The sequence below is a fragment of the Prenolepis imparis genome, unplaced genomic scaffold (assembly GCF_030444845.1).
Source record: "Prenolepis imparis isolate NDT839.2.m4 unplaced genomic scaffold, iyPreImpa1.0 SCAF_15, whole genome shotgun sequence".
In the NCBI taxonomy this organism is placed as follows: domain Eukaryota; kingdom Metazoa; phylum Arthropoda; class Insecta; order Hymenoptera; family Formicidae; genus Prenolepis; species Prenolepis imparis.
The window spans coordinates 2,466,900-2,486,740 of NW_028141173.1; the positions used below are offsets into that span (position 1 = coordinate 2,466,900).

Sequence of the window (19,841 nt, forward strand, 5' to 3'; positions counted from 1 at the left end):
GCGTTTAAAAATATAGAAAAATTTTAATTAAATAGTACTCCTCAAGGTATATACGAAGAAAGGAGGAAGACCTTTGTGAAATCGATATCGGGTGAAGATGGTATCGAACGCATCTCCGACACGTGTAACGTACTACCGCTCCGCACCAGGACGAGATCAAATTTATTTTGCTGTTATTTCCAACTACTGCTGAGTCGCTGACCCGCGAGGAAATTGGGAAAATCGAATCACTTTCTAGTAGTATATAGTCGGAATGAAGGAGGATAGAATCTTTAAGTATATCACATCGCGATAACCGCGATGACTGTTGACTGAATCGTGCGAGAATTCAGAATCTGCAATCTGCTTCGTATAAACTCGCGAGAAAAATGACAATAAAGATTCAAAATTTTTATGAAGAGGAAACATTAGAAAATCGAGCAGAAAAATCCCTGCTAAAAACGGTAAATAATTTCATAAATTCCGTAAGCGAGTCAATTTCTCTGCGTAAAATTTCGTATCAAATAATTTTCTACAAAAAAAGAGGCTCCTATACGACATTCGATTTCAACATTTGAGAATCTCTGAATAACACAGATTTCTTCGAAACTAGACATTTCTATATATGAATGAAATAAACACTAGTCAATCTCATACATGTGTCGCGATAATTTATGGCCGCGCTGAAAACTGCGTAATGTTGAGAATAATTTTTATTTACTTTATTTTCCAGCATATAATAAAAGTCTCGCCGAATTCCCGGTATATCCTTGATTTACGACGAACGAGCAAATCTTTTACGTCGCGTCGAGCATCTTTTCCCACATTCGAACGAAAAATTATGTGCGGTTAGCGCCTGCGGGAGAGGAGGCGGCTAATAATCTACAGGAAGCGCGGGGAGAAGCGCGTGATGGGTCGCATGAAAGACGGGGATACCTGTCGGATTCATGGGGTGGTCCCGCGTCACGTTGTGATCGAGTCTCGAGAGAAGTCCAGGAGAGAAAGCCGGCCGGCCGGCCTCGGTCCTCGCTTCGCCGAGGACCATTGCCACTAAAAAAGACAAGAGATCGACCAACGGGGGACAACTCATGCGGAATCGCTAACGAGCAGAGCGGACACCCGAACGATGGATGGCTCGGAGGACCAGAACCCGTACTCCCTTCCCCCTTTCTCCTACCCCCGAGAAGTTTCGATACATCTCGAGAAAATTCCACTTTTTGGCGCGCCCTTTCCACCTTCTTGCCATCAGTATCGATTGGGGATGCCTAAAATATCCCAAAGCGTTTCCGCTTCTGACGCATTGAAAACACAAGAACCTGAAGGACGTGTGTGTTCTTAAAGGAATTGCCGTTTATGTCCCAGTTTGCACGCGTTTAACAATTCGCACGGAGAAAATTTTACAGTACAAATTATACGAAAAAATTATATTCCCTTTTACAACATTTATTGTAAAGTTGAAATATAACAACATTAAGATATTTATTACTATAATAATTGTGAGTTATGCATTTTATTCTATTGTTTGTTTATGCATTTGTTTGTGCAACAAAATATTTGAATAATTACAATACTCTTTTGTATACAAAAATTATATTGTAATTTTTACTAGAATATTTTCTGCGAAAATTTTCTTCGTGCAGGCCATTATTAGGAAGATTCTTAATTATTTATATTTATTTAGTATAATTAATATGTTGTCTTTAATATTTTCTAAATTCAGCTATTATTCTCTAGTTTGGCAAAAAATAAAAACATACGATTTCTTCGAATATATTTGAATAACTCGCGCTTGAATTGAGCAGTCTCTTATAAATTCAACATCTAACTGTAACAATTAATTAATTGTTATTTGTCAGAATTTCTTTTTAGAAAATAAAAAAAACTTGCGATCTCGAATTTAAATCGTAATATAGCCTCTATATACATATATTTTCTTGAAAGTTTAATCGACACGACAAGCGTGCTCGTTCGTTTATGCCGCGGAGGCACGAACGATTTCCGAATCAGTCTCGATACCTCGAAGATCACCGCGTGACTCTCTGGCTGGAGTTTGACCCCGGAATAACTCGAACGGAACATATGGACGCGGAGAGAAATGAGGCGGGGGAGAGGAAGAGAAGAGGAAGCAAGAGAGTGATAGTCGATAGAGGCGGTTCGAGATATCAGATCGAGTCCATTGCTTCGACGAGAGAGAGAGAGAGGATCCTGAAGAGAGAAGATGGCATATCGGCCCCGTAGAAAGGAGCCGGTAGCCGGTAGGGATGTTCTGGTGGGTGAGCACGGCGTCCACCACATCGCTACCACCACACCGATTGATTGCTCCGATTGCTTACATTCTATCGATAAAGCGCCAGCAACGAGTCAAACCGAAGAGAGGCGCGCGTTCCACGAATACCTGCCGCGGGTTGTTTTCTAAAGTCGTTTGCCTTTTCGGCGGGCCTTTGCCTCCCCTTCGATCGTCAAGAGAGCGTGTCGAAAGACGGGACATCTTTCACCTTTCAGCGGAAGACGATCGCTTGATCATATACAGAGCTATTGCTAGTTGTCTTTCGCGATACGCATGACAATAAAAAAAAATATATATATAAATCATCTTTTCAATTTTTTTAACGAAAATTGATGCAGCTACTAAGAAACTGATGTCCCATCTTTCGATAACGCGTCCGAAATCAATCTAATTATCCATTGTCACGACGTAATTAATCAGTCGACGCGTTATGAATCACGGCTTCTCGTTCTTGTAGGACGGATTTTTCTTCGATAAAAATTCGACGCTGCATATAATGACGGTACCAGTAGCCGAAATGACATATATTTCGATTCCATCGAGGCATCGTACCTACCGTGTTGTCGCTGCCGAGTACAGTGATGGATCGGTGGAAGGTGTTACATGTGGATGGGAATACTCGTGAAAAAGGAAGAAGAACGCGGCGCGGTTCGAAATGTTAAATCGCTGTCACGGCCTCGTCTCGCAGCGATCTCGAAAAATCTCGTACTTATATAATCGCCCCCTCAGTACACATTCTATATATATCCGCGACGTCTTCTCGAAAAACTTCCAAGAGACGTCCTGAGAGAGACGTGCCGCAGTCTCGAAAAGAAAAGAAATGCCGGGAGAGGATCAGGAGGATCCGGGGAAACGATCGATCATCCCGACTTGAGCTTGAAGGAGGTGAAGGATAAAAATTTCACTCGTAGCCCGTGAGAGTCCCGAAACGTTGACGCGAGGAGAGTCGAGAAATCTATCATCTTCCTCTGATTGTGATTTTTCTCTTTTTAAGCGCAATATCTTGTCGGAATGCCGAGATTCTCGGGAACGTGGTTAAATCCTATATCGCGACTTTAATCGGATTTTTTTCGAAATTAAATATTGCATGAAATAACTTGGAAATTGATCAAATCTTTTAGCTTTTAACAGGAGATACGTTCAAGCAGTGAAGGAAACTTCTGACTTTTAATGTCCTTCCAATTTCCGACGATTGGTTAGACGCAAGTCGAGATCTCGCAGCGAAACGAAATGCATAAAACACCGGCGCGTCGATGCCATTATGCATGCGTGCGCCTTGACTTTTCTTGAGCAATGGGAGTGTCGCCAAATCAACGCCTCATCCGTGTCGTTCACGCCTCGCACGGCCTTCCAAATGCGGTTTTCAAGTTGTAATTACGACACACGTATACGCGAAATCTCTTTTCCCTGCTCTCTACGTTCTTCTTCCCCCGTTTTCATTGAATAAATATTCTAATGTTGACCGAGATCGAAAAGTTTACTCAAAATACGATGTTCCAACACGACGGGAGAATAAATTATTCACGAGACGCGTAGAAAAAAAAAAGACATGTTTTATGCGCGTCGAGAGGGGGAAACGACAGTTTTCGCATAAAATTAAACGACGAGCCTCGACTTATTATCTATGCATCGCATTATGAACAGCGTAATATCTCTCCTTACAGCGATGCTGTTCTCTCTTTCTCTCTCTTTTGCGCGTAGGTAGCGTTAAATCGCGCTCTCGATTGTACGTACTTGTTATATTTCCACTTGGATATTCAAGTCACGAAACTCTACGCGCGTAAAGCGAAAGAGGACGACGAGACAGCTCGTCGGTCCGGAATTATATAACAATGATACTCGATTCGTTTATACTCGGGCATTCTTACAAGAATGACTTTGGGATATGTCAAAGCTCATCTTACCCCGCGGGAGACGGCGCCTAAATGGTCAAATTACAACTCCGACAAGGCGAAGTTGCGCCGCGTGCGAGGTTCCTCGAAATCTCTCGTCTCTAGGTCCACGCACGGATAGGAGAACTCTTTTTTGGGTATAACGTATTATATAAACTTTCTCTCGGATAGAAAAAGCACTTTTCGTTTACGTTGGTCGTTTAAACTCTTTTTTTTCGGCGTTCTTCACGGTGGTCTCAGTAAAATATTGTTTGTAATTAATCATATATATATTTAATTGTGAATTTTCGTATATAAAAAATTATTATAACGTTTTTAAATAGATATAACTACAAAAATAGGTAATTAGGATTATAATTATAACGTCACATATATTGCCGTTGACGATTTATATTTATAATTTTGTATATTCTTTCGTTCAGCATTAAAAACGATTCAGTTTGAAAATCTATTTAATGATATTTACTATATAGAATAATGGAATAAAAATAAAATAATCGCACTTAATATTAAATATACTAAATATATTAAATGATAAATAATAAATAAAATATATTAAATATTAAATATCGAATGCCAATCTAAATATTTAAATAATGTTTTATACGAGTCACGAGGAGAGAGATCTACGTCTATATATAATTGAAGGATTTATTGGCATATGTATAATTTAAAGAACTGATGCATGTTCACGCGAAGAATATTTTTTTTTAGATAATATTAAATGACGTTGAGAAAAATCCATATCGTTCTCACAGAAGAAGTCTTCCCAAAGTGTCTCATGAAATAAAAACGTCACCGTCGTTCAAACTGCTACCCGGGAGATCGTACCTTCTCAATCGTGAGAAGCAAAACGAGACGGTGCATACCTTGACTTCGTAAAAAAAAAAAAAAAAAAAAACAGTCGCGTGTCTTTTCGCATGAGCGGTCTCACGATATTTCATTATCGTACGACATGAGTCAAAAAGTATCGGAAAAGAATGATGATCGATTTAACGTGATTTAGCGTCTTAAAGTTATAAAGATTCTCGAATTTTAATAATTTTTATTCGGAAGGAGTGATTCATTTTTAAGATATACAGTATCGAATACTGAAATAAAAGTTCACAAAACTCGCTTAAAAATATTTGAGGAAATAAAGTCCTGCTATGTTGATGTATTCTTAAGACGGATTAAATTGTATTGTGTATTGTGTACAAGAATTATATTATCGGAGGACAAGTCTGATATATATAATACGAAAGATATCGTAGAAAAAACGTTTTATATAAGTTTATATAATATAATAAAAAGCTTATATAAAATTTAAATAAATCGAGTCTAGAAAAAATTCTAATTCTACATTTTATCAGTCTTAATCGTGATTTCTATAAAATAACGATTCTCGGGAGAGACATGAAATTTCGATCGATATGTATAATTCGATTGGAAATATATACATGTTATTAAGAAATTTAAGAAAAACAAGGGGAAACAAAGCAAAGTACACTATAACGGAGCGAAGAAGAATCGAATCGATTGTGCGAGTGACTGTAATAGCGTATCAAAGAGCATTCAGCGATCCGATCGTTCAAACTCGGGGCTCTCATATGAGTTTCTCACGTGTCACACGCATCGAGATTCCTCTCCCGGTTATTGTTTCGCGGGAGAGAGAGAGAGAGAGAGAGAGAGAGAGAGAGAGAGAGAGAGAGAGAGAGAGAGAGAGAGAGACACGGACAGAAGGAGGGGGAGGGGCGCCTCCTCTTCGTAACAAGGAACCCCCCGTGGACGAACTAATTCTCCCGGATGACTCGCGCGGCTACGGCCCTGCGGGGGTCTGAAACAATGCGCGAGAAACGGCCCTTAAGGCCCCGTAAGACTTACAAGCCGCCGACTACGGCGTGCTTCTCTCTTTCTCTCTCTCTCTCCCTCTCTCTCTCTCTCTCTCTTCGAAACTCGTCGGCTATTCGCTGAATCACCTTCTGGATACTGTTGCGCGAGATGCGTCTCGCGAGTGCGTAGCAATGTGTATAGAAGCGGCCGCGGGGAAAAAGAGATCCGTCGATAGATTCAGCGAGATCGCGAGGCTCCGATGAGCAGAGAGAGAGAGGCCCCGATAGCAACGTACGCGCAAATAATCTCGCGAACGGATACGAATCTGATGGGAGAGAGAAACGTTTCTCCTCGCATCGATTCTACTTATTAACTGCGACGGGCTATTTGCGCTGCCCCGAGGGGCACCGTGGAAAGAATCCAAGTTTATAATTTATATTAATCACATCTTAGAAAAAAATCTAATTCTATACTCGAACTCTTCGTCGACAATAAGGCTATGCAACATAAGCAATAGCACGCGATATATGATGTCAAGGCTTCGAATATCGTATGTCTAATATTTCTTGTTATAACGAAATATTATATTTAACTTGCTATCAAATAAATGTACATGCGAAATATTCTGATAATAGATTTTATCTCGACTAATAATGAATAATCTCTTGATTTCTATAAAATAGCATTTCTCGCGAAACGTCTTTGCTCGAACAAATGACGAAAAATTAAATCGAAAATCTAAATGCGAGCAATGTCAATTGTCAATGTATTGTCGCGAAGAGTATCGGGAGAGATATGATTATTATATAATTAAACATACGTAATAATCAGTCCGCGATCAACGAGACGTAAGAGTATCGCAGCTTCATCGAAGTGCTTTGCACGATATACATATATTCGTTTGAAACAAGAATCAAGTCGAATAAAGGCGAAAAACTACAAATTATTGTATCACTGTAATATTTTCTCTCTTTTGAGCGATAATTATGTGTGTGTGTGTTTCTGCAAGCATATTCCTGAAATCGAATATATAATATTTCAACTTACGTTTCGATGTTTTCTTTACTCTTTAAGCGTTAATTATTCATTATTTTTAGATTTAAAATCACAATCAAGAAACACAATAATCGTGACATCAAGCGAAAGAGATCATGACACATAAACCGCTAATTAATAATTAATTTGAACAATTCAAAGAACAGAATATCCCACACGTTACATTTGTTTGCGCAATACACATTAAATATTTCATGATAACGAATATTCGATATGCAATAACCTTGACTTTGATGTAATACCGCGCGCTACTGTTTACATTCCACAACCTCGCCACGCGCTATTGTTTACATTCCTGATTCTATAGCTTTGTTTTTATTCGCGAAGATCGAGCGAGCAGGCACGTGTGACGTATTATCTCTCTCGAACTGATCGCGACAAGTATTAGGAGCTCTCAAAATGTAATCATTTCCTACTTCATTCACATCTATCGCGCAATTAAGAATTATGCGATTAATTAATTCTCTCGCGATCGGCGATTCGCGTACAATTACTATTTATCGAAGCAGCGCGATTTACATTCCAAATAAAAATCGTAACAATAGAAGTTATAAATTAATATTTTATTAAAATGTTTATCAAATGTATCTCGCATCGCGTGATTTGAAAATTTTTCATCACAATTTAAATCGAGATTTTTCCATAATTTTTTAACGGAGTAATACATCAATTATTGTGTGGATCAAATAATTTAATAGAAAACTGTATATAAGTGACCGTTTATCAATGATATTTTACGGGACTTAAGCGTTAGAAATGTATGCAATATTGAATTTTGATGTAATTCTGTATGTATATATTTTAATATAATAAAATGATATAATAAATTATAATAAATTGTCGCGCGATCGACGATATTTTGATTAATATGCGAACGATCGTATTATATATTAATTGTGTTTTTCGCGAGTACGTATTTCAAAAATAACCAACTGTGATGGTCAATTATCTTACGATCTACGATTCTACAACCAATGTAGACCCGGCCTTATACGATAATTAACCGCCAAAGACGCTAATTAATACACTCGTCCTTTCGCGGACCGGCAAGAAGCGCGCGATCGAAGAAGAGCACTGGAGGTGGAGCTAGACTGGCACTGCCAGGTTCGGGACGCGCAACGATACGTCGCGCCGAGTTGTAGTGGTGGGGCATTGTAGGGATCGCGACGCAACGTAATACGTCCGAGGTTCAGCGAATCACGTCGCGACTACATGCCCCCACCGCTACGACCTGGTAGGGGCATGTAGTTGCGACGTGATTCGTCGAGCTCCCACGTCGCGATCCCTACAAGCCCCACCACTACGACTCGGCGCGACGTATCGTTGCGCGTCCCGAACCTGGCAATGCCAGTCTAGCTCCACCTCCAGTGCTCTTCTTCGATCGCGCGCTTCTTGCCGGTCCGCGAAAGGACGAGTGTATTAATTAGCGCCTTTGACGGTTAATTATCGTATAAATCCGATCGCGTCGCGCGTACCGACATCGTAATCGCGATCGCACACGTGAAATTGATCTCGTCGATCGTGAATCTCGCTGCATCCTTGGGCGACTTGAGTGCGTCGCGGCCAAGTCGCTCTCTTAATCATCTTCGTTCGATAAGCCCCTGCGAAAAGTGGGTCTTGGAAAAAGCGGCGACACGAAAATGGAGCTTCGGTTTTATTCGCGAGCGCGAATAAGCTCTCGCGAGTCTCGCGTTTTACCGAAACGCGTCGAACATTGTTATAGCTATAAAACCCGGGCGTCGCCGCGCATTGCGAACGAAAAAAATAACGCGAGTGCAAGTGTTTCGAAACTTCTACGAGAAGGAGGCCCGGGGAGGCATCGGGCAACAAAGGAGCAACCGAGTAAATTTAAATTGTTTAATAGTTACATAGTTCCTGATTATTTTTTTAAAGAGTTTTGCAATTTTTATAGAGATAAAAAAACATATTTCAATATCGAAGATATTTTTAAAATATCAAGTTCTGGGGAAAGACGTTAGAGTTCTGAATCGTACTCGATAAGACAAGAAAAAACGTGAAAACCGCATGGCTCTATTATAGTTTCGAAGAGATTGATTTTTTTAAATTAATACACTTTTACGAAACATTTAGAAATTCACGAACTCTAACGTTTTTCACGAGAACTTGATATTTTAGAAATATCTTCGATATTGAAGATACGTTTTTTTATCTAAAAATTGCAGAACTCTTTCAAAAAATAATCAGGAACTATATAACTATTTAAAAGAACCTTAAAACTCTGCTCAAAACTATTAGAACTCGATGTGTAAAAAAATGTGAAGTTGGCACCCTTATTTTTTTAAACTGATTTTCGTTATCGTAATGACCGGAACTATTTCTAAAAATTATCAAGAACTCTTCCTATGGTTCTAAATAACTCAGAACTCTTAACAGAACTATGATAGCATAACATAGGGGTTCCAACTTCACACACCCATCGGACAACGATAAAACGACCGCGGGATTAGTAAAATTTATTTACTTTATTACTTGTATTAAATTGATCATCTCCGCGAGAGCGATTTATTTTGTGTATTGCGAAATATATAATGCATATGAAAAAATCTGGATTTTATTTTGAGATTCAATATATTTATATTAAAATATTTATGATATATAATTTTTGTATAATTATATGAAATATTTCAATGTTACTTATATTAAAAATAATTTTGATAGCAATGTAGTAAGGTAGTAATAAGACTAAAAACAAAAAAAATGCTCTTGATAAAAAAACTATCGATACACAATTTTTTTGGAAAAAAGACAGAGAAGGCGAATTTAAAGATGCATCACAAACTCGAATCTACGATTCATTCGCAAACAATATTTAATAGTACAATCATAAATATTTTTAAAAAATAATAATTTCTCTCTCATATACGTGAAAGAAAGTAGTAATTATAAAGTTTTTTTAAAAAGGGTTGAGTGGATTCAGACGAGCGATAGATTATAGTAACGATTAATAGATTGTTTGTAAGAGAGCAAGTAATTAAAAATAGCCTATAAACCCACAAAAATTCTTATCTATTCCCGGGACTCTCCTCGATCGCCAAATGTCGAGGGTAAGCTTGGGCCAGCAACAAACAAAGGGTGCAACATCGGGCCTCGGTAACTCGATACGCAAGCCATTCTCCGCCGCGTGTGCTCGCTCCTCATAGATATTCTCGTCACGTAAGACGCATATGTACGCTTGCCCTTTAATCGCGAATAGAGATCTAGCTCTCCGGGGCCTCATCGGGGCCCATTTTTCGCCGAAGCGGCACCCATCGGTCCGACCTTCGCTCGTATTTCGCCGCGTCGCGTTTCGCGCACGTCTCTCTGTCAAGTTACGAGCCCCGTTGTAGATTCTCGTGGTCCCTCACGACGTGCCAAGGCATGACTCGTTGATATAACCAGACATTTGTAGCTCGACAATGCGCGAGATGCGTGGAAGCTCGCGTTATTCTTTCGACTCATCGTTGCGATTTCCGCGACGGTTTCGAGAAGTTCCAATATCTTTCGGAGATATATATTTCAGATTTCAGCATGTTCCGACAAAACTATTTCTTGGACAACGATAAATATAATTTATATAATTTTATTTATTATAATTGTCTTTCCCTCCCAAAAAATATGGTATTTGTATATAATAAATGCATTTAATAAATCCCCCCCAATGTGGAAAAAATTAGTAATATCTCAATATTAATATGAAATTATTATATTAATATAATAATTTTATATTAATAATATATAATTTTAGTAACATATTAATATTGTAATATTAGCAATACTAATAAAAATTAGTAAAATATAGTAATATCTTCTTCGCAAGAAAAATGAAAAGGAACCGCTCAGTTATTGGTGCTTATTAGAATTATTTTTCAACAATCCGGAGGAAAACGTGGATATTTTATATTTGTGCATATGTTACACTCTCATCTATTCTTTTTATCTCGTTCTTTCTTCCTTCGTCTTCCTCTTTCCCTTCTCGGAATAAGCTATAGGAGATTCGGACGATAACAGGGTTGATTCAACGGGTATCCACGCTCGCCCCATCACCGATCCATAAATTCGACAATTTGTCCGACCCGTCCGCGGAGTTTTGATCGCGGCCGATTCGAATCTGAACGGGCCCCACCCTCGCGCTCCACCCGGGACCGATTCGGGCACAGCCATGGTCCTCGCATAATTATGCCGGATATACGAACACCGATATCGCGTGTCATCGAGATTCGCCATTTAATTCGAAAAAAGATAGGAAAAAATTCTACGAAGTAATAATAGAGAAAATATTTTAATAAAAAATATATATAATTTTTTACAAAAAAAAAAAAAAAACTAGACATACGCGACTTGAAGCAGCGCATTCTAGGATGTTGAAGGCTAAGATCCTAACTTGTGCGATATTTTATCTCACGTGTATCGCGTTTCGCGAGGTTTTCTCGCGCGACTAAGCATAATTTGGCAGATAAAGGAGATTGTTGGTTCGGCCGAAAGAGAGACACTCGTGACAATCGTTTTCGAAAACGTGTTGGCAACACGAAATTCCTCCGGCGTTATAAAGCGGTTCACCAAAATGGCATCGCGGTCGCTCGGTAACCGCGTTGGAGAGACGCGGCCCCTTTGTAATGCCCCGCGTGGAATTCCAACGCCGAAAAGCTACTCATAGGAGGCTGCTGGCTCATACACGCGGCTCTCTCCTCTCGTCCGGCTTCTTCGTGTTTTATTGGGAGGGCCCCATCGCGACATAGTCGGCGCATTTTGACGGGCCCCCGCGGATCGCATACGAAATCAAGAGCCGGGGCCTGCCAGAGAGAGAGAAGAGAGGTGCCTGAGTTTTATCGCTCGAGCCGCGGCGGCAACGGACCTCGGCGACCATGTAAATTATGCGTCACTTTCGGCTACCTCGTTAGACATCAATTTCGGTTGTCCCTGTCGTGCGTCTTCTCGGTATATAAAATGCGTACGGTCGGATGGAACTATATTTCGCAACCGGTTGTCCCGAAAAAGCTCAAAGGCACTACAATGGCTTGCCGCTAATTAATGATAGTTTTAACCGATTAATTCAACGGACGAAATCTTAAATTCGATGTAGGTGCAATATATAACGGGATAAAAAATTCTTACGTCTATGAAATTTCTTTAAATATCATAAAAATATTCGATAAAATATTCTTGCAAAATTATAGACAGGTAATAAAATTGAAAAAAAGAAATAATTCCAATTAGCGACATCGGTCCGAGAAATCCGCGTCGCCGCCTCGCGACGAAATCGCGGCGGGAGAGGGAGGAGGAGTGGAGGGCTTTGGCGATTTATAAATTATTCACGTATTATTCAGCGTAGCTTCGGCGCGGCCTTGGGAAAGCGACTCTGGCCCCGCGCGCGCGATAATGCGCGCGCTAACGACTTTATCGCGTTATAGTCGGCCGCTTGCAAGCTCGCGGCCCCCGCAAGCTCGCGGGCAAACGAGGAAGGAATTATCGATCCCGCACGGAGCACCGATGGCGCGCGCGATAAATCTTCGTAGTTCCTTCTGACACGTTTCAACGTGGTGGCCGTAAGCGTTATCTTCGCCGCATGAAATATGTCGGAAACGCTTTTCTTTCGCTGCGCGAATATCGCAAGCTCACGCTCGCGCACGTGCGCTTCGCTTCGAACACGGCACATTCGCGAAATGGCTTAAAAGGAGAGAGAGAAAGAGAGAGAAGAGAGGGTGTGAAGGGAGAATCGGTATAAGAGAGAAAAAAAAAGGAACGCGAGATTATGCGGCGCGTTTGTCTTCCGACACGACTGATCGATAGTACATTAGTAATATAACTTCATTTCTCGCTCGCGTACATAATACAAACACGAGGACGCACGACATCGCGTGTCCTGCCGTCGCTCTCTCGTCGGTTATGTGCTTTCTACGCGAACGTTCTATTTGATATAAATGTCATTTTTTTTATTCTCCTCGTAATATTTCGGCTCGGTAACTTGAAACGTTATCGGATACATCGTGCGCCTCGTGTAAGCGCAAAAGTCTCTCGTGCAGTCTTAAATCAGCCGAGTGGAAAGGCATTTTTTCCTTCGACCTTGCCTCAATCGAGAAGTGAAAACTTTTGCTATACAAAATCGACTTTAAACAAAATTGCATGGATACTATTCGCGAAGTCTATTATTTAATTAATACGTTACTGTCCAGTTTAAAATATGCATTCTAATATCTGAGACACAAATTCGTTTAATTTCCCAGATCTTCCAGAGTCGAAAAAAAATGTTTCTAAATTTTAAAAGTTCAGAAATGTCATTATTACCGAAATATACTTAATATAACAATATTACGAAATTATAGTGACTCGATTATAGAAGCCTCGAACATCAGCATATATATAATTTGATTATAGTACGATTATTAAATTTTTTCCGAGATAATTTTACGGCTGGATTGATCGAGGAAAGACGTCGCGAAATAAAAAGTGCGGAGCATCTTTTTTAGTAGCGATCTATCGGTTACGAAGGAGGATGCACGTCGTAATTTGCCGACACGTCGTAAATCGACGAGCGCGCACGACTTCTACGAGGGAAAGAGGGAGGAAAATAAATCTGCAGGAGTTCGCGACGCGAAAAAAGCTACGAGTGTCCGCGGTCACGCGAAAAAAAAAATCCCCACCTCCGTTCTCTCATCGCGCGGTAATTTAATAACGCGCACAGTCTGCCCTATCGCGTTACTTGGAGTTACTTATGCAACGATGCGAGACGACCGCGACGAACGGGGGACGCAGAAAATTTAGATGCGCGCCGCGTGGAGATATTACAACGCATCCTGACGAAGGCGGAATAATGTCGCGAATACGGCTAATAACTTTCTCTCGTTCGGCATTAATAACCGACGTTAGGCACACCTGGCGAAACGTCGCTAAAATGTTAATCGATCGCAACGAGAATGAAAAATGAGAATTTTATCGCACCTTATCAATTAAAACGGAATCTGCACATCATGAAGAAAACTCATTAAGATTAAAAAGTTGCAGAAACAGGATGTGTTGATCCTGTATAAAAAGAGATATCTATATTACTGAATTATTATTTTATTAAATACTAATTTCAGCTGTATATTGTATATTGTTTCACATACTTAACAAAATAATAGTATAGTAATAAAACATAGATATATTTTTTTATACAGAAATAATATAACTCATCTCTGTAACTTTTAAATCTTACAATTAATGATTTTTCTCCATGATGTACAGATTTCATTTTAATTGATAAAAGGTGCAATAAGGTCCTCATTTTTTCCATTATATGAGAAAAAAATATATATGAGAAAATATCAAGAGACAAATTGAACAGATACGCGCGAATATTTTCTACGCTCCGGAGAGATTTCGCTCTTGAATTTTTTTTCCCCCCAAAGACGCTAACTTTTCGTCGAGTCGCAACGAGGGAATTTCATGCATGGAAGCATATATAGCGAACGTTTAATATATAAATATGTAAATAACGCGACACGAGAGAGAGTATCTCTGGTGCGGCTGGGACCAAACTGGTGGTGGCGGCGGCTAACTTATGGCAGGGACCAGGAAGACCGGCTATATACGGTTCGGTCATCCATAATGGTGTGTTCCTCGCTGCGAATCTATCGTCACGTTTTATAAGCTCTCGCATGCATACACACGAATTACATCCCGGCGATAAATGTCCCGGAGCCACTTAATACCTCATTCGGTTGATATTCAACGACCTTCATAGATGTATGTGAAGCTGGCGTTTCATTTTATAGAAACTCGTAAATAATTAAGAATTCTGGCTTTAACTTCAATAATTCTAGAGTTCTTGATAGGTTAAACAACTATTTATTGAAATGAGACACCAACTTCATACACCCCCATTATCGCTATAAAAATGTTATAAAATAATTCTCACTCACCGATCGTGCAATAGCAGAGTTGTAGTACACAGCACGTTGATCTGAAAACAAAATATTCAAATTATGTATATACATATGTGTGTGTGTGTGTGTGTGTGTGTGTGTGTGTGTACAGGGTATTTTGAAAGTCTAGAAACGGTCGAATATCTCAATGCAATTTAGAAAAAAAGTTTTTATTTTTACATACCTCACAGTTGTCCCGCTGTTGCCCGATGCCTCCTCGGGCCTCCTCCTCCTCTCTTTATGGTAGCACTCACGGCACTCCCGACACGCGAAACTTTACACGGCACTCCCGACGCGACGCGTGAGTCACACGCGTATTTCGCGCATTGCACTTGCAATGTGAAAAAACGATGCGAAAACTATAATCGCACGAAGCACTAATTCGTTCGGCACTCGAGGATCTCGCAGTCGAACTCGCGCGCAGCTGATCTACCTGTAACAAATAAAATACATATATATATTAGAGCAATCTTATATTATTTTTTGCATTATAACATACATGATATAAAGTTTTCACGAAATCAGACGCCAGCTTCACACACACCCTTCATAAAGACTCACGCTGGCGCATTAATATGTTTCTTAAATTATATTTTTATATAAGAGCAAGTTTTGATCTTTCTTTCTCTCCTTCTCTCCGCTACTTCTATCATAAGCCTATTCTCCGGAAAGATTCTTTATTTTTATCTCTAATTATATTTCGTTATTAATGTGAAAATATTAATTATAACCGGTATATACTATAATAAAAGGAGAAGATAATTTCGCGAAAAATCAGAGCAGCGAGATGATAGCCTCGTTCTATTAAAATCCAACATTTTTCTCATCGAACGTGACTGATAAACCAGCAAAAGGCAAAGTCTCGCGTGAGTGGGCGATTCGCGTGACGTTTGCAAGCATTACTATCCGGCCCTGACCTATTCTCTACATGAGTTTCGATCGTTTTAGCCGATAAAAGCTCGCGGTTATGGACCAGAAACGACTTTACACATTTATATTCTGCTCTAAGAAAAAGATTGGTATCGTCAAACATTTTATTAAATAAAGAAAATTAATTCCTCAAATTTATATAAGAAAGTGAAAAAATATGGATGCTACAGAAGACCATTTATATATTTCGCGACGCAAATAAAAATCAAAATCGTTTCTTTTATTTTCAATAATTCCAAAATCGCAAAATTAGGATGATATATTATTCTGACGCAAGGCAACCCAAAAATAAGCGGCAGAAACAGATCGAAAACAGTTCGAAGTCGATGCATCGACTCGTCCACAGGAACGAGAAGGAATCGACAGCGGTTGACAATACTTTGGCCAGCGGCGAGACGGCGATCCGGCGTGCTCGAGGACCCTGGGTCCGTCACAATAAAAGATCTTCGACAGTGGATGTGACAAAAATGAATTGTTATATTGTTTTAACAAATGAAGAGGGAGAGAAGAGCAGAGAGAGGGAGAGAGGGGGGAAAGAGAGGCCGCCGCTCACCCCGTTCCCTCTTCGTCGCGTCGGGACGAAGAAAGAGGCCGTCCTTTTTTTCCCTCCCCTCCTTCGCCCGCGATCTCCTCGCCCTATTATGTATCTGGACCCGTGCTCTTCCCAGCCACCACGCCGATCTGCTCCCTCACCATCTCACTCTCTCTCGCTGTTTCTCTCGCTCCCTCCCACTGATCCTTCGGCTGGTTTTGCGGAGCGCGCGCGAAGCACGTGTTTTGCCAGTTCCTATTGTTTCCTGTATGATAAATGACCGCGTGGACCTCTCGCCGGCTCTCCGACTGCATACGCCTCGTTTCGGGCTCTCGATGGCTCGATAGATCGCGAGGGAGGCGCTGCGAAATTCGAGAGGCGAACGCGGAGGCACCTACGGTATGGCGATTTGAAAGAAAAAAAAAAAGAAAAAAAAAAGAGTAAAAACGGCAATGACGTGTGTGAATGAAGTGATGGGATCCCTTTACAAGCTTGCAAGGATAAGCGAAAACTTTTCTTTAACTTATACAATTCCGCCCGATTAAATCCAATTAACTTTGATATTAATAATACATTATGTTATATCTTTTCATAATTGACATGTCAATAAAATATTACGAGAAAATGGTTAAAGCTAAAACGCACATTTTGATAATATCTCACACTGTGCAGTAGATTAATGATTAAAAGATTTTATAAAAGACTTAATTGTCACTAAAAAATAATTTTATTGTACAAGAGCGCGAGAATGGTTACGTAATATCGATTGATTAGAGATTCTATTTAACGATATATGTCGCATTACGATTGGGAGGCATACATTAATCTGTTCAATGGACTAAGCGTGGCTTGTCATTTTAACGCAACGTCACGCGAAAAGGCAATCTACCGATTATTTCAGAAAAATACGGTTCGCTCGAGGTAATAATAACTAATCAATTATGTAACGTGCCACCTAATTAGAATTGCACAACGCGCAGTCTACTTGGTTATAAAGAGAAATTATATATTTTTTACATATGTATTTTATATGCGGCAAGATATTATAAGATAATATAATATATTTAAATGCCAAGTTGTGTAAACTTTGCTTTATGCTGAATCTGTCTAACAATAAGAAAAACAAAGAGAGTTAAATTAACTTGAATAAAATGCAGTGCCAAGAATTTAGATTAAAGAGAAAAATTAATATTATCATAGCTTATACGGATTACATTTTGTCGGATATTTTAAGACTTGTACTATTATCTCGTAAATTATTTCCTTGACGCACACAAGATACGATAATGTGAAGTTTTCTTGAGAGAACTTGAAATCTATTTCTCAGTAATAACGCAGGTGCTTGATTTTTTCCTCAAACGAAATACATTTGATGTAGAATTATTGCCTAAACCGCGGACGTGGATTCAGTTAGAACTGTCGACGCGAACGAGCCCCGAGAGTCTTAACGCGCCTTCCGATTCCCGAGAGAGAATATCATCGCGCTGCGATAAGGCCCCTTTCTCCCCGCGATTGGTCAACTTGACTACTGCAGCGGGGAGTCGCCGTAAAGACTCGTCGCGCACACAGGTATATACATCGAGCTCGTAACATGCACGTAAACCGCGCCAGTTACGTATGTATATGTAAGAGTTGGTAGCTTCTGAAATCCGTGGCTGATGCGGGACCGATAGTGTTGGGACGCCCAGCGGGCAGTCCCAGCTACCACGGGCACCCAAGGATCTACTACGGTCGTGACGAGAATCCACGGACCATTACAAGCCGAACGTACGCGCTTCGGGATTCATTTTTGCCGCGAGGGGGTCGACGGGGGGAGGAATGTCTCGCCACAAACCCGAAAATACGCCGCGTCGATCCGTTCAGCGCCTACACGCGTGTACCGATATATAAAAGATATTCTCGTATGACTTCGAGTTGCCAAGCGATGATAAGAAACAAGTTTGCGGTACGCAAAACAAATTTAAAAATTCTAAAAAATTTTAATCCAATATCTTGCATTAGCATATAAAAATCCGAAAAATGAGCGACAATATTTTCTTTTTCAAACCGTATCAACTGACAATTCGCTACAAAGAAATTTTATATTTTTGATATTAAATTGTGATACTCGTAGTTAAAAAAAGGAAATTTATATGCTAATAAAGAGAAGAAAATGCGCGCATCAAGATACCGTGAGAACGAAGCGGATCATTCACGGCACTTTGTGGACGCGCATAAATTTAATGGGGATTATAGCAGGGGCGATATTTAGTCGGCATAATGTCGAGGAGTTTCGACAGCCACCCTCGGTCATCCTTATCTGCGCGACCGCATCTACCGTGAGCGACGAAAGAAAAATGGTCCCCCGCTCGATAATCGAAGACGGTAGCCACGTTGCAGCCAGGATCGCCGACCGGATTTCGCGAAGGAAAAGACAAACATAATTCAAAATCGCGCATGACTTCTCACCTCATTCGATCTCTCGAGGGGGGGGAAATATATCGTTGCGCGAGAATTCAACCCACGTACCTGGGAATGGATATACCTCATAAAGCAACGCGTGTTATCGCATCGTCATTGTGTCCCGGGCTTCCTCGTTTCATCGTCCCAGATGCGCTTACGCATCCGCGAAAGAGAAAAAGAAAGAAGGTCCGTGCCTTTTAAGGAGATGCAAAATGCATGCCGGTGCATCCACGTTTCCGCATTTATAGTTGGCTAATTTCGCGACGCGAAGCTATGTGGATTATCATCAGAAGTAACATTGTTAACCAGAGAGTTCGTTAAGTTTTATAATGCGTCATATAGCGACGTGTGATCGATAACCGCGACGATTACGCATAAATATACATACATATATGTAATTATGTATGTACGAGATTGATAAATTATTATTATATGATTTACAACATTCATTAGCATTGTGTAAAATTAAAATCGTGTTAAAGAGGCATTTAGTACTTCTTAGATAAAGATAAAAAGAGTCAGACTCTAATAAAATTCGCGGCTTCGCTAAAGCGTCGAAATGATTGGCGCGACATCGCGCGCTTCGAAAAATCATCGGTATCAAGAGGGTAATAGTATCCGCGGGGCCCGATCGTGCTGGGGTTGGACACGATAAATCTAAAGAGGAATTAATTGCCGTTTGGTCTTGTCCCCGGTCCGTGGGTCCAGTCCCATGCACCTCTCCTCGCGCTGTCTCTCGTTTCTTCTCCCCTTCCCACCCCTTCTGTTCTCTCTGTCTCTCTCGACGAGCCCCAGCTTCGCATTCTGCGTCCTCCTCTCGCCGGGGCTCGCCTTGCCTGCGCGACTGGTTGACATCCTACAAATAAAATCAGCTCCAGGAATGCCCGCGACGACACCGGGGCCTGTGGGATCTCTCTCGAAGGCTCTCTTCCCCTCTGTCACCCTCTTCTATCTATCTCGAAGGTATAGGGGAGAAGGAGGACCCGATCCGGACGCGCGCGAGCAGGACG

General features: G+C 40.4%; 1 protein-coding gene across 1 annotated transcript in view; it reads right to left on the minus strand.

The window, feature by feature from the left end:
- Positions 1-15,297, minus strand: part of LOC145946208 (uncharacterized) — a 327,696-nt gene extending 312,399 nt beyond the window's left edge. Inside the window, exons 1-2 of the mRNA XM_083055734.1 lie at positions 15,112-15,297; positions 14,925-14,965 (exon numbers count right to left, since the gene is read on the minus strand). The gene's annotated coding sequence lies outside the window, so the exon portion shown is untranslated. The remainder of the gene's footprint in view (positions 1-14,924; positions 14,966-15,111) is intronic.
- Between the last annotated feature and the right edge of the window lie 4,544 nt (positions 15,298-19,841).